Raw genomic sequence first — 15,741 nt, 5'->3', positions numbered from 1 at the left:
AAATACTGGACTTCCCTGGTGGTCTGGGGATTAAGAATCCTGCCAATGCTGGGGAAACAGGTTTGAGCCTTGGTCTGAGAAGATTCCATATGCCTTAGGGCAGCTGAGCCCATATGCTGTAACTACTTAGCCTGTGCGCTCTCTAGAGCCCAGGAACCACAATCACTGAGGCCTGCGAGCCCTGGAGCCTGTGCTCTGCAACAGGAAATGCCACCACAGGAAGCCCATGCAGGGCAACAAGAGAGTAGCCCCCTCATTGCAACTAGAGAAAGCCTGCGTGCAGCAACAAAGACCCATTGCAGAAAAAAATAAATAATTTTTTTTTAAAAGAAAAGAAATACTAAATGAGGAAACTTTAAATAATGAAGCTATAAATGAAAAGATTCAATTTAACATCCATGATTCAATTTAACATCAGTTTTAGGTTAAAACAGAAAGTTTCCAGGGGGGTTGTCAGTACAGTCGAACTATTCTGTATAATAATAGTAGGATATAGACTGGTCAATATATGACCTTATACATTTGTCAAAACCCATAGAATATACAACACAAAGAGTGAGCCCTAAGGTAAACTATCAGTTCAATTCAGTTCAGTCGCTCAGTCATGTCCGACTCTTTGCGAACCCATGAATCGCAGCACACCGGGCCCCCCTGTCCATCACCAACTCCTGGAGTTCACTCAGACTCACATCCATTGAGTCAGTGATGCCATCCAGCCATCTCATCCTCTGTCATCCCCTTCTTCTCCTGCCCCCAATCCCTCCCAGCATCAGTCTTTTCCAATGAGTCAACTCTTCACATGAGGTGGCCAAAGTACTGGAGTTTCAGCTTTAGCATCATTCCTTCCAAAGAAATCCCAGGGTTAAACTATAGGCTTTAGTTAATAATAAGTGTTGATATTTCTTTATTGATTGTATCAAATGTACCATACTAATAAAACATACAAATAAAAAGAGGAACAATCCAGGGAAAAAAGGGCAGGAGATACATTAGAACTTGATACTTTCCAATCAATTTTTCTGTAAACCTAGCAGTACTTATAAAAATAAAGTCTATTAAGAATAACAATGATAACAGAACAAAGTAGAAATTAGGAAGATTCTTTTTAAAAATGCTTCAGCTTTCTGACCTATATAATTAAGCATTCCATAAATACCTGTTGGCTTCAGCTGAATCAAAGTCAGTAAAAAAAGAGCAGGTAAGTATGAAAGCAGCTTTAAAATGTAGGAAGACTATGAACTTATTTGTGATACATTTGACACAGTCCTGGGATTCACATTTCAAAAGAGCCTTAGACAGTTTGTCAACTATCAGTCAATAAGATCATAGATTTTTTTCCCCCAAGATACTTTATGATAATTACATATATTTAGCAATAAATATAGAAGCAATTCTAATGCCTCTCTCCCAAATTCTTTGAGAAACATTAACCACACACTCATAAATTTTATGTTAACTTGTTGATAGATAATTTTGTTGTTGACAAGGTTTTCTTGACGGGAGAGGATGGAATGCCCAGAGGAAGCCTATTGCCTTTGTTTAGACTTTTACAAGGGAAAAAAGCAAAATTTTAGGATAATTGAGAAGCTCTCTCACAAATTATGTTTTAATGTTTAGAGAACAATTTATCCATATTTATGACACATTTACGAAAAGGTTTCTTCTTGATATCAATAGTGAAAAACCAGATTTTACAACAAGGCTTGGCACAGCTTTCAAACATCCTACCATGTCCATTAAAGAACTGGCTCTAATTATTGAGGAACTTAAGATGTCATGTCCAAATGTGCATAAGGTGCTATCTTGGAAAAATTACTCTTTGTAGAAAACTATACTGACTGCACATTCAGAACTCAACTCAACATTCAGAAAACTAAGATCATGGCATCCGGTCCCATCACTTCATGGCAAATAGACAGGGGAACAATGAAAACAGTGAGAAACTTTATTTGTGGAGGCTCCAAAATCACTGCAGATGGTGACTGCAGCCATGAAATGAAAAGATGCTTGTTCCTTGGAAGAAAAGCTATGACCAACCTAGAAAGCATATTAAAAAGCAAAGACATTTCTTTGCCAACAAAGGTCCATCTAGTCAAAGCTATGGTTTTTCCAGTAGTTCATGTACGGATGTGAGAGTTGGACTATAAAGAAAGCTGAGTGCTGAAAAATTGATGCTTTTGAACTGTGGTGTTGGAGAAGACTCTTGAGAGTCCCTTGGACTGCAAGGAGATCCAACCAGTCCATCCTAAAGGAAATCAGTCCTGAATATTCATTGGAAGGACTGATGCTGAAGCTGAAACTCCAATACTTTGGCCACCAGATGCGAAGAACTGACTCACTGGAAAACACCCTGATGCTGGGAAAGATTGAAGGTGGGAGGAGAAGGGGACAACAGGATGAGATGGCTGGATGGCATCACTGACTTGATGGACATGAGTTTGACTAGGCTCTGGGGGTTGGTGCTGGACAGGGAAACCTGGAGTGCTGCAGTCCATGAGGTCACAAAGAGTCGGACACAACTGAACTGACTGATACTGACTGTCAACTGCATGCCAGGGAAGGTAAAGCAGATTATGCCTCAAATAGTCTATTTGGACTTTAAATTTCTGTTTTGTTAATATCTCTCTTTCATAAAGTTTGAAAGTCAAGTTTAATGAGAATTGAAGTGCCTGCTGATTCAGTGGGATTTCCTCTTGTTGACACCCAGCCAGTATCTTGATCTCACAAAGCAATAGTGTGGAGTACACTTCCCACGCCCAGAGAACAGCTGCTCTTGTCTGCTCCATGAGGAATCAGAAAATCTGGGTCATGCTGTCACTTGGCATCCTGTAGCTATTAATGACATTATTTGAAGAATCAGAAGTTTCTTTCCTACGTTTTTATTAATCTTCAGACATTGGTGAGCCCTAAGTTCCTACACCTAACAACTTATTTGCTTCTAAAACAAGAGAAAACAGCTAGCATCAACATATAGCACAGAACATCTCCAACAATTTGTGGTGAAAGACTGGGTTATTTTTCCATCTATCACTTAAAAATAAATTTAAAAAAATATATTAATAAAAATAAATACAGAAGCATGGTCTAAACCATAATCTTAAGGTCCCAGTGTCTTTGTGAATATCTTCCTGAAGGGGTGGGGCAAAATCAGCTCTATCCTCTCTTTATCAAGAGGATTTTGTAAAGACAATGTGAAATGACAGAAGTTCATTCAAACTTTATTGCAACAAATTAATTGATTGTTTCTATTCAGGGTTGGAAGAGTCACTTCATAAGTACAAGCACCATCTGTGTCAGGTTCCCCAGCATACTGTACTGCTGGCAGACATTTATCTGCTCAAGGTGAGTGCTTTTGGTCTCCATACACTCTAGCTTGGAAAAGTTCCTATCTGCAGAGAAGATACCGTATCACACAAATGAACTGATACCTACAAAATGGAAGCCCCCAATTTTAACTGGTCAACTCAACACATATAAAATTATCCTTCCAAATTATTATAAAAGAATCCAAATGCTTACTCCTACCTTCTCACAGGGCACGTGGACCAGGGCCGACTTACAGAACACATGGGTGGAGCCCTGGTACAAGGGAAACTTTTCTTCTAATGACACCCTTGGTTTTCCTTACTCTCTCTCACTCCTAAGGTACATGGGTGTATTACCTAGACCAAATGAGGTTCTAGCACTTTGTCTAGAACTTTTGGGGAAAAAGTAATTATTTCTATTGAGATTGCTAGGATAAATAAACATAGCATTCTTTCTTTTGTAGTTTCTCTTTTTGGGGGTGAGGTGTAGGGTAAGATTCTCAGAACTGGGCTGGGCTGAGTGGTTGTATTTTACATTTATTTTACATTTTAAGGGTGTAGCTAGTTCTGCTTCCAAAAACAATTTGCATTTCCATCAGCACCATTGACGGTGCATTTCCAGCAGAGGTATCCTAAGGAGAACTACTATCACAGCACTTCCATAAAGTTTAGCCTGTCCCCTGGCTGTTAGAGTAATATCTCATTGTTTTCTCACTCCCTGTGATCTAACTACTAATTAATTTAAGCATCTTTTCACCTGTTTGTTGACATTTGGATTTACACTTCTATTTGTCTAGAACTGTCTATTTACATCTTTCGCCTTTCTCTCTTAGATTATCTTTTGCTTCTAAGAGCTCTTTGCTTACTAAAAAAATTGGCCTTTTGTCATCTCCCTCATAAACATTCTTTCCAGATCTGTGGCATGTCTCTTAACTTTGTCTCTTGTTATCTTTTCCATACACACCTTCTTAATTTTTTATATAGTCAAATATGTATGTTTTTGTTTGATAACTTCTGATTTTACAGTCTTGGTTATAAGAGTCTTACTAGCATGTATGTCATAGCCTAAATTTTCACATTTGGTTTTTGTTTTACTTTTTATATTTAAGTTTCTATTTAATTTTTTTTAATTTTTACATTTCCTCTTAAATGGATGGCCAGTTTTCCTAGCATCATTTATTTAAGACACCATACTTTTTCACTGATTAAATCATAACCTTTGTGAAATAAATATATGACAAAGGTTATGGTCTAATCAGCACCATATTGCTTTAATTATTAAGGCTGTAGCATATGTTATTGTTAGGGGAAGCACACTGACTGAACCCGCCCACCCTGGTCAGGCCCTTTAGTAACCATTCGCATGAGTTGTTTTATGACAGGAGATCCTGGTAAGGAATACGGAACTAATAAGCCACCACCAACCAGAAGAGTTTGGGAAAGGTCAAAAGGAGACACCGCATGTCCGTCCACTTCCCAGAATCCCTCTCTCTAGCATCCATCTTGCCTGAGTGATGCGTGCGCCACCAGGAAAGACTCTGAATTAGACTGATTAGCCAAAGACAACCCAGAAACTAATCCCATCACCATAAAACCCTAGACTGTGAGCCATGTAGCAGACCAGTTCTCGTGGGTTCCCTTACCCTACTGCTCTCCACCCGGGTGCCCTTTCCCAATAAACTCTCTTGCTTTGTCAGCACATGTGTCTCCTCGGACAATTCATTTCTGAGTGTTAGACAAGAGCCCAGTTTCGGGCCCTGGAAGGGGGTCCCTCTTCCTGCAACAAATGGTGACTCTGGAGGGACTCTTCTTCGCTGAGATTGACATCCTGACCACTCGGGGTACGCAGGGGCCAACTTGCTTGCCAATGGACCAGACCCAGCGGCTGCAACTGGGACGTTTTTGTCCCTGGTCTCCTCCTGACGTGGACAACTGGCCAGAGTGCCCTGACTGGTAAGGAACAAGAGACTTTATTGACCTTTCTCCCCTTCTCTCTCCTTTTCCTCTCCTTAACCCTTCCTATCCCCCCCCCCTTTTTTCTAGCCCCCTGGTCCTGGACGCAGGAATCTGGTCGAAGGGCCTCAACCTGAGCTGAGGATTGGAGATTGATCACTTCCTCTTGGCAGAGAACTCGAATTCTGGTTTGATTTCTGGTAGGGCCGAGCTCCAGTCCTCCCTTCTCTGGAGGCCCAGGGTAAAGTCCCATAATGCCTGGGTATCTGCAGGTGGCAGGAGACGTCTGTAAGGCCACCCCTCTTGCCCCCCTCTCCCACCTCATCCCCCTTCTTCTTTCAACCTGGCTTCCTTTCCTCCTTTTAAAATCTTTGAAGACCTGAGGTACTTTCCTTAAAGCGTTAGTACTTGGCTCTGAAGTTCTGAGTCTCTATAGGAGGTTTTCTGAGAGACTGCACTCTCATATTTAAGGGAGTGTCTGATGAGGACTCCCAGGTCTACGTGTGTGTGCTTTAACTTGTGTGTTGCTGCTACTGCTAAGTCGCTCAGTCATGTCCGACTCTGTGAGCCCCCATGGACTGCAGCCTACCAGGCTCCTCCGTCCATGGTATTTTCCAGGCAAGAGTGCTGGTGCCATTGCCTTCTCTGTAATTTTGTGTTCTGTGTTGTAATTTTTGATGGCCATTTTGCTTTGTCTGGCCACCATTTGGTTTAGACCTGCTGCCATTTTGTTAGAATTTGATTTTCTTTCCCTGTTCCTTGAGACCAGGGCTCTCAGGAACACTTATCTAGACCATCTCTAACCCCTGACACTGAGGAAAAATGGAAAAAAGCCTTTAAAAGTTTTATTTATTCCAACTGTTTTTTATAAACTAGTCAAATTTATATTATAATATCTAATTCATGACTAAACTTAGAAAATGAAGCTAGATCTTGCATTGTGTCTGTCTAAATATGTCTCAGTATGTCTTTATCTCTGGATAATCTTTTTGAGGTTAATTTGTAAATGAGCTCTATTTAATTGGCTTAAAGAAAGATAAATGCTTACAAATCAAATAATTCTAAATTAAACAATAATTCCATGTTCATGTAAACTGGTAAATATTCAGTATTAAATACCTGATATTAATGTTGTTTGTTGACCTATCTAATACAGACATGTCTTAGAGTAATTAACATGAAGTAAAATATGTTCATTGTATCGAGGTTTAATATAAGTTAAATATTATCAGATCTGTTACAAATCTGTCAACAAGGAAATTACCTTGAGTGAAAAAACTTCTAAAAAAATGTAAATGAGATATGAGCTTTTATAAAAACTCTATTAAAAATAATTATTCTTTAGGAATATATGTCTAAAATAGTCTCTCCAGATTGGCGTAACTTGAATTTCTAAGGGTTGTGCTAAGTGTGCTAAGTGTTAGAGGTCTATTGAATAGGCCATTTCCAAATAAAATAAGATTTTGAAACATTTACTACTAAACACTAATTTCCTTTTACAGAGAAACAAAGAGATTTGGGACTATAAGTAAATAATGTTTGGCGCCATCCTAAAATGTTCTAAGAAAGCAAGGGTTTTAGAAATTATCACTGGTATTTATGCTCACCAATCTATAAAATGCTAATATAAAAGTTAGTTCTTGGTTGCTAAAGGAAAGTAGGAAGTGTGTTTTCAGTTTAAAAAAAAAGTATAAAACATACTGAAAAGAGTTATGCATGATAAAGATTTTCTAAAATTGGACTACAATTAGTTAGATAAATTGATTTTATTAAAAATGACACAGCCTTTAAGAAAACTGGTTAGAGCGAATTAGGTCCAAGATGGCGGAGCTGACTTTCACTAGACCTTGAGCCTTGGTATTTACGCCCATTGTGACATATCAACAATGATACACCCATCAACTAAATCTGACCAAATGTTCTAAACCCTTTTAATTGACCTTTGTGATAAAACTTCCTAAATTGAATTCTTTTGAGGTTCTTTTGCCCTCTAGCTAACTTTGGGATGCTTCAGAGGGCCCCTGAAACATCCCAAGGAGAGATATTAAACTGTGTTTATTTGGTTGGTTAAATTACATGAAAAAGATTATCAAATGAGTAATAAATCCACTCATGTTATAATGTATGGTAAAATTACTAATACAGATATCCTAGAAATTATATGGAGTTCTTAACATTCTGATATGTCCTGGTATTCTAATGGAAAACCTGATGACTTCACAAAAGTTAACAAAAGGACTAAATGAACCAGCGAATATGCTTATAACTTTCATGGTTTCTGTCTGAAAAATTATGGGTTTGAATCTTATGTTTTCCAGGAGTAGGGAAAACCTTCCTTTCAAACTAATTATGACAATACTTTGGCAAAATTATACATTATAAACAAAACAATTATATTTTCTCTCTGACTCCTCCAGAAATTGAAAACTCTTAGGTTTCCAGTAAGTTTATCAAATGAATTAAGAAGGTTATCTCACTAACAGGTACAAAAATCTCAAGAAACTTTGAAACCTTAAAAAGGAAAAAATTCACTTAGATTTGTTAGGCAAAATCTGTGATAAGACGTTGATATGAGTTTCCCAGCCCTGTTTTATTTTAAAAGTTCAGTCTGAGAATCTATAAATGTTTCAGCAAAATAAAAAGTCTATGATCAATTATGGTTATATAAATCATCAGACCAAAATTTGTGAGAACAGACCTATTTTGCAAACAAACTAGCCTTAATTTGGTTCTATTTGATAAAAATGAGGGTAATTTTAGGGAGAAAAAGATGCTTCAATAAATGTTAAATCCCAGTTTGTTAATGGAGATTCGCATGTAGTAAAACTCATTTCTCGGATAGTTCTGTGCTGTTATGTGATATTAATGTAAAATTTACTTAAATTCTTAAAGAACACCCTAAGTTTGTTTCTAAAGCTTATCTCAGTAATCCATCTTTAGATGAAGATCAGATGCCGCATGACATACAACCAAGACTAGAAAAAGACATAATTTAAGGGACAATCTCCAACCTGGATGGAAGGACTTTTTTTATCAGGTACTCTTAACTAGCTCATGCACAATAAAACTGAAGGGAATTTAACTCTTAGACTAATTCCCACTTCCAAAGGCCCCTACACTTAACTGGTCTATAGAAAAGATAGCTGACCTGATCTCACCTTAAAATGATCCTCAAACGGAGGAAAAACTATGCTGCATCAGGATGAGAAGACGACGACATCAGAGGGAGACCGCTTGCCCAGGATGCTGGACCCAATTCATATGATCATTTATAATGCTTCCTTGACTTCTTAGACCTTTGCATATAAATCAAATGATTTTCTATCATAGGCCTGATCCTATGCCAGTTTTAGAAATCAATCCAATTGTTGGGTTTGTTGCCAATTACCTGTGTCTAGTTCTGGGTTACCTTTGTAAATTTCTCTACTACAAGACTCTCTAACTGGTTGGCCCTGAGAAAATTTACTTAAAAAGAAAAATTACAGTCATATTCAGGTCACTATGCTATTACTAGATGGGATTCCTTCATCGGGCCAATTAATAATGCCTTCTCTGACTCTGGCCATAAATTTGAGCTTTCTTCTATTACTCAAGCTCAATCAGAGCAACGAACAAAGTTTCAACAACAAAAATCTCCCACAATTATGGGTTTATATGATAACACTAGACTATAATTTAGGTTTAAATTCTCCTCTGTGTTAGAAACAATTAAATCATACTAAGGATAATCAGTCTAGTAACACTAAAAAACTGGGCTATGTGCCTTATATATGTGCCAAAATATATAATTTCCCTGGAAGAAAAAGATTCTACAGAGAAGACTAAGTCAGATGACCTGGGATATACTGGGCTACATCTAATGGAAGCTCTTAAGTCTTACTTGTGACTTTACTAATACTGCTGGCTATGTTATTTGTATTTCACCTGTTTTACAAAATTGCTGTTTCTTAAACTGCCAAATGTGTGACTGAGGCCTCTGATAAAATAATATGTAGTTCCATATGAGATCGATGATGGTAACAGTGTAACCCTGCTGCTGCTGCTGCTGCTGCCAAGTCGCTTCAGTCGTGTCCAACTCTGTGCGACCCCATAGACGGCAGCCCACCAGGCTCCCATGTCCTTGGGATTCTCCAGGCAAGAACAATGGAGTGGGTTGCCATTTCCTTCTCCAATGCATGAAAGTGAAAAGTGAAAGTGAAGTCGCTCTGACTCTTAGCGACCCCATGGACTGTATCCCACCAGGCTCCTCCATCCATGGGATTTTCCAGGCAAGAATACTGGAGTGGTACCATTGCCTTCTCAGAGTGTAACTCTAGATATGGAAAAAAGCAACAAGAGGAAATATTTTCCTGGACCAAGAGGCTAGTAAGACAGTTGGTCCAGAGAATTTTGGATACTGCTTTATGGCCTAGTCCAGTAACAACACATTGAGTGGCCTATCAACACAATCTTTGCCAAACCTGAGAACAGATATTCTCAGCACCATGAGATAAAATGGTCATAAAAATGCCCCCCTCAAAACCATGGTCAAGTTTGTAAACAAAAAGTGGCTCTGCCAACTGAAAACTGACACTTGCCATCTACATCTACAAAGATTAAATCATGGCCACTGCAACTGCTGACTTTCAATGCCCCTGAAAGGAGTTCAGGGTAAAAATCAGGAATGAGGCACTCTGTGCTCTGGAAAAAACTGACAGAGCAGGCCTTCTGATAGTTAGATCCTTTCAAGAAAAGATTTTATGAGTTCCAGTTCTTGCAGCTTCTCATACCTAGAAAAATACTGACATCATTAATGGTGACATCTGCTTTGGCTATTAAAAAAAAAATCACAGCTAAAAAGTCAAAATAGAGTGGCTATGGTTGAGACATCCTGAAAAATAACTAGGTGACACTATGGTATAATTTCAGATTAGACATTATGTTACTAACACTTGAGTTTTCTGAGTCTTGTCAGGCTTAGATGCCACCATTCTCAAAACAATGTCTGCTAGAAGCTAGTAACTACAACCTTACTTTTTATAAAACTAGGCAACTGGCTACCTGGCTACAAATCTCCCCAAAGTGCCAGGTCCAGACTCGGTTTCAGGCCTATTCTTCTAAAAAAAATGAGATTTATTTTGTCTATTAAAATTCCAGTTATCCCTCCTCCAGCTACTTCTAATTGGGTCTGTTTCAACAAAATAACAGACCAAGAGACTGAGATTTTAATCATACAAGGCTCAGATCTAGGACTTGAAACTCAGAAATACTTCCAATTCAGTGTCTCTTCTCCAAGCTGAGACAGTCCTATGCCCCATTTTGACAAAAAGTTATCATATTCCTAGTTGCCCAGTTCCCTAAATTAAAACTGAGCAGGACCCTGTGGGGCTCTGGAGTACAAATCTGTTCTGCGTTCTCCATTTCTTGTCTGTAGGATATAGACTTCATTCAGCCTCCTTGACCTTCCCTGAATTCCAAAGGTTGGATTCAAACAATTACTAATCAGGGAAGGGAAGGGATACAAAAACAGGAGAAACAATCAAAGGTTGGTACAGCCTCCAGACAGGGTCCTGGTTCCTACTCAAAAAAATATGCATAACAATGTCTTCCCACCCAGGTGAAAGATGGTAACTTCAGACTGAACACAAGATTCCTGGAACACAGTTCTATTGCCTCACCACCAACCAATCAAAAAGGGTCACAAACTCTGCAACCCTCACCCCAAATGTTGCCTGTTTCCGGGGACCAGAGATGACCATCCTGTTAGGTCTCCTGTTTGGCCCCTGTCTATTTCATCTCTGAGAAGGGCCAACAGTTTCAAACTAAACTGCTGTTATTACAAGGGTAAATGCTGATTTCAGACAAAAAATACCTTGACTTAGATGAGGTAAAGAGAGACTTCTGCTCTACTAGACAGGCCTACCCCCATACACAACAAAAAAATGTTACAAAAAAAAAGAAACCTCCGCCCCCATTCCCAAGAAGTATCTTGAGTATGAAGTCTCTCAGGGGGGAATTTGTTAGGGGAAGCACACTGACTGAACCTGCCCACCCTGGTCAGGCCCTTTAGTAACCATTTGCATGAGTTGTTTTATGACAGGAGATCCTGGTAAGGAATACGGAACTAATAAGCCACCACCAACCAGAGGAGTTCAGGAAAGATCAAAAGGAGACACTGCGTGTCCATCCACTTCCCAGAATCCCTCTCGCTAGCATCCATCTTGGCTGAGCAATGCGTGCGCCACCAGGAAAGACTCTGAATTAGAGTGATTGGCCAAAGACAACCCGGAAACTAATTCCATCACCATAAAACCCGAGACTGTGAGCCACATGGCAGAGCAGTTCTCGTGGGTTCCCTTACCCTACTGCTCTCTACCTGGGTGCCCTTTCCCAATAAACTCTCTTGCTTTGTCAGCACATGTGTCTCCTCAGACAATTCATTTCCAAGTTTTAGACAAGATTCCAGTTTCGGGCCCTGGAAGGGGTCCCCTTTCCTGCAACATTATGATACCTCTCATTTGAGTTTTGTGATTTTCTTAGGTATTTGTAATCAACTTTCCTATATGAATTTTAATATAATTTCATCCAGTTCTAAGAAAAACCCTGTTGAGATTTCAACTGGAATTGCATTAAATTTACATATTATTTAGAAAAATTAGCATTTTATTTTGTGAATACCTTATCTATATATTCAGATCTTATTTTCATTCTCATTTTAATATCTTATAACTACTCATGCATCCAAAGTCTTCCTTATAAAATTTATTCCTAAATATTTTATATCTTTTGCACAAATATACACGAATATATTTCTCCAAACGATTATTAATTGTAGTGATGGTGACGACCTTGGGCATTTTCCTAAAGAGTTGTGGTTCTGTGTTTAGTTGCCCATGTTCAACTCTCTGTGACCCCATAGACTGTAGCCCACCAGGCTCCTCTGTTCATGGGGATTCTCCAGGCAAGCATAGTGGAAAGGGTTGCCATGCTCCCTTCCAGGGAACCTTCCCAACTCAGGGATCAAACCCAGATCTCCCACATTGCAGGCAGATTCTTTACTGCCTGAGCCACCAGGGAAGCCCAAAGAAGTACTGGAAGTCTTTAAGTGGAGTAGTGATTTGGTCAGACTTAGAAGCAGCATGGAAGATTACTTTAGAGTAGTGATTCCAAAATGCTGACTGAAGTTGCAAAAACTCCTGAAGTTTCCCTTATGTCATAACTTTCTGGTAAAATAAGAAAAAATAGAACAATGTACTAAGTTTTTAAAAAATCTAAATGCAATTCAATTTAAAAGCTTCTATTCTCAAGTTATTCCCACACTACTTTGGGGGTTTCAAAGTTGTCTTTACTTAATAAAATGCTAATGTTAAAAACTGGTAGTAAGGATTTTTTTCATTTGTTAATATTTGACAGAATTCAAAAGTTGGTATCTTTTTTTCAAAGACAATCCAATTTTTTTAAAAGTGAACTAATCTATGAAATTCCCACATCTGGGAACCACTTGCAGGATTATTTGACCAGAAATAAGCCTTTGTAATTTTTTTCTCAAAATACACACTCCTGGGCCCTTAGGGAAGAATTCAAGTGTAATGGAACTTACATGGGTATATGTATTTTTAAGAAACCTCCCAAGTGATTCTGAGACACTTCCCTGGTTAAGAACCTCTGATTTAGAGAAAGTGTTGGGAAACACCTAGTGGTCAGCAATGGTGAAAATCTCTAAGAAGCCAGGGTAATGGGAATACAGAAAGGCTGGATGAGAGAGACTTTTTCTTAAATGAAATCAATAAGACTTGGGATGGTCCTTGAGGGGGTTATAAGGAAAGATGGAGTTTTTGAGAAGGCCCCACATCTTCAGCTGCAGGAATAACCCAACTTTATTGTGCATGAATGGGATTCCCATCCATATGAGATTCCCATTCTATTTTGTTCCCAAGAATTCATTCTTCTTAAGAAAGCAATGGAGAGAGACAAAGAAGACTTTTAGGAAGAAAGGGGTAGACATTCAGGATGTAAGGTAGCATATAGAATTCTACAGCAGATGTTGTTGGTTTCTACTGGATGTCTGCTATCAACTATTTACATTCTCTACTTATAAAAACAAAAATAAATGAAAGCAGGTGAGTGGGGACCTATGACTTAAGCCTTCAACTAAGTGGTAAGCATCCTAGACACTCCCCAGTGACATATTGCTAAGTCCCTGAAAGGGCAGAGATCTGTTTCTCACGGCTTCCTCTCTGCCATATTGCTAAGCACCAACAGGCAGGTGATGCTTAACATTGAATCTTTTTTTCTTACACTGAACCACACAGCACTCTGGGAATAAAATTTTGTATTTCAAGACTTCAGAACTGATTCTTTTAACTTCTCAGTGTCTCTGTTCTCTTTTCTATAGTATAAGTAGTTTAGAAGTTCTGACGTTAGCTAATTTAGAAGACAAGCAATAAGTTTCTGATTGTCACACATTAAACCCATCAAATATTTTATTGACTGCCTTTGATGGTCCATCGATTGGATGTGGGATGTAAAGAAAAAGGAAGAATCCAAGTAAATCTTTGACCCAAACAATTGAGTATGATGGCAAGTGTATATAAGATTAACTATTGGTGAATAACAAACTACCTCAAAATTTAGTGGCTTGAAACAATATATTGGGTTTTTTCTTATGATTCTTTGGGTTGACCAGGGAAAGCTGCTCTGTCCATTCATGGGGCAAGATCTGAACTAGGATGAGGTGAATGAAGTGTCTAGTGTACAGGATATAAAGGTCACTCTCTCAAAGTCCCTGCAGCATCACTATGAAAGTGAATACTTCCTTAAATTTTATGTCTGGCTGCTTCACCTCCCCTTATCCTTGTCCTGACCTTGGGCTGGGATTTCTCTTATATGCTTTCCATCACATGGTAGCTGCAGCTAGAGTCATCTAAAGATTCCACAGGGCTAGATATCCAAGATGGCCTTTTCACTCACACATCTTGTAACTTCTCACTCACTGAAAAAGCTGGGAGCTGGCTGAAAAAGCTGGGAGCTCCCCAGCCATCTCTTTGTCTCTCCACATACCTTCTCCACATGGCAAGCCTGGCCTTCTTCACAGCATGGTGGTCTAAAAGCAGTCAGATTTCCTACACAGTAACTGGCTTCTCCAGAGAAAGCATTCTGAGAGGTCCAGGTAGAAGCTGCAAGGTTTTTTGTGCCCTCGCTGGATGGTCCCAGAATGTCAGTCACCAATATTGCATTACATTGGTCAAAGTCATTAATGTCTGCCCAAGATTTAAGGGAAAAGAACTTAGACTCTGCCTCTTGATATAAGTAGCACAGATATAAAAGGATGGAGGACATTGATGGAAATGAATTTTGGAGAATACAAGCCACAGAAAAACCAGGCAACAAACATGTTTTGGGGATGGGAAAACAGAAGTGCTCCTGGAGCAAGCTACATTTGTGATGCTCATTAAGCAACTAAGTGAATAAATATACATGGGAATCAGAGAAAGACTGGGATTGAAATGATCAAATCAAGGGATGTAACTCAGCATCTAGGCACTGGATGAGATTACCTAAGGAGTGAGTTTCGAGAGAGAAGGAGCCCCCCATCTAGTACAATGGGAAACAGGAGAATGCAGAGTCTCAGAAGCCAAACAAAAAAGTACTTTGAAGAGAAGGGTTATCGTCATGTCATATGGTACTGAAATGTCAGATAGAAAGAGAACTGAGAAGTGATCGTTGGATAGAGCAAGATTTCAGTCATCCTTGATGAGAAAAATACTGGGATGAATCTTGATTATAGTGAATCGAGGAGACAGCAGAGAAAGTGAGTAAAGGCAACTTTTACAAGAAGTTTTAATAGAAATGGGGTAATTACTGAGTAGGGAGTTGTGGTCTAGGAAGGGTTTATTTTAAGACAGAATGAAGTATAGCCTATTGCAAGTGGATGGGCATGATACAGTAGAAAGTGAATTAAGAAAGCAGCAGAAATAATTACAAAGAACATTCTGAGCAGGTGAGAAGTGACAACACTGAGCCAGACCGGAAAGACAGGAGTTGGTAGCCAGTGAAATGACATTCCAATTACAGATTCGGAACTAGAAACTTTCAAGGTGACACAGTTATGGTAATGGTTAGGCCCAGGATACAGTTCAGAGCTGTTGCATTTATGTTAAGAAGTCAAGGAACTCAGAGGTCAAGTTTGTCATGAAGAGTGGACTGGAGAGAAACCAGTGAGTCAGATGCTGAAACCATGAGGAAATGTACCCCTGAGGAAATTAAGCCTGAGTGCCCCAATGCACCAGGAATGGTTTTATACCATGTCCACTGAGCTGAGACGGAGCTATGCTCCCAGAATTCCTCTCCCCACATGGATCCCCGTTGGTGTCAGCCATGAGGGGAATTTTGCACCAGATTTGGAAGAAGGAAGTGAAGCAGCACATTCTTTGTAGACTCTGTGGCAGCTGGCACCCTTCCTTGCCGATTTAAATCTCCCCTTGTTTGGGATGGGTCAGCACTT

Source organism: Capra hircus, chromosome 8, assembly GCF_001704415.2.
Source record: "Capra hircus breed San Clemente chromosome 8, ASM170441v1, whole genome shotgun sequence".
Lineage (NCBI taxonomy): Eukaryota > Metazoa > Chordata > Mammalia > Artiodactyla > Bovidae > Capra > Capra hircus.
Note: the sequence above shows the minus strand (reverse complement) of the source record.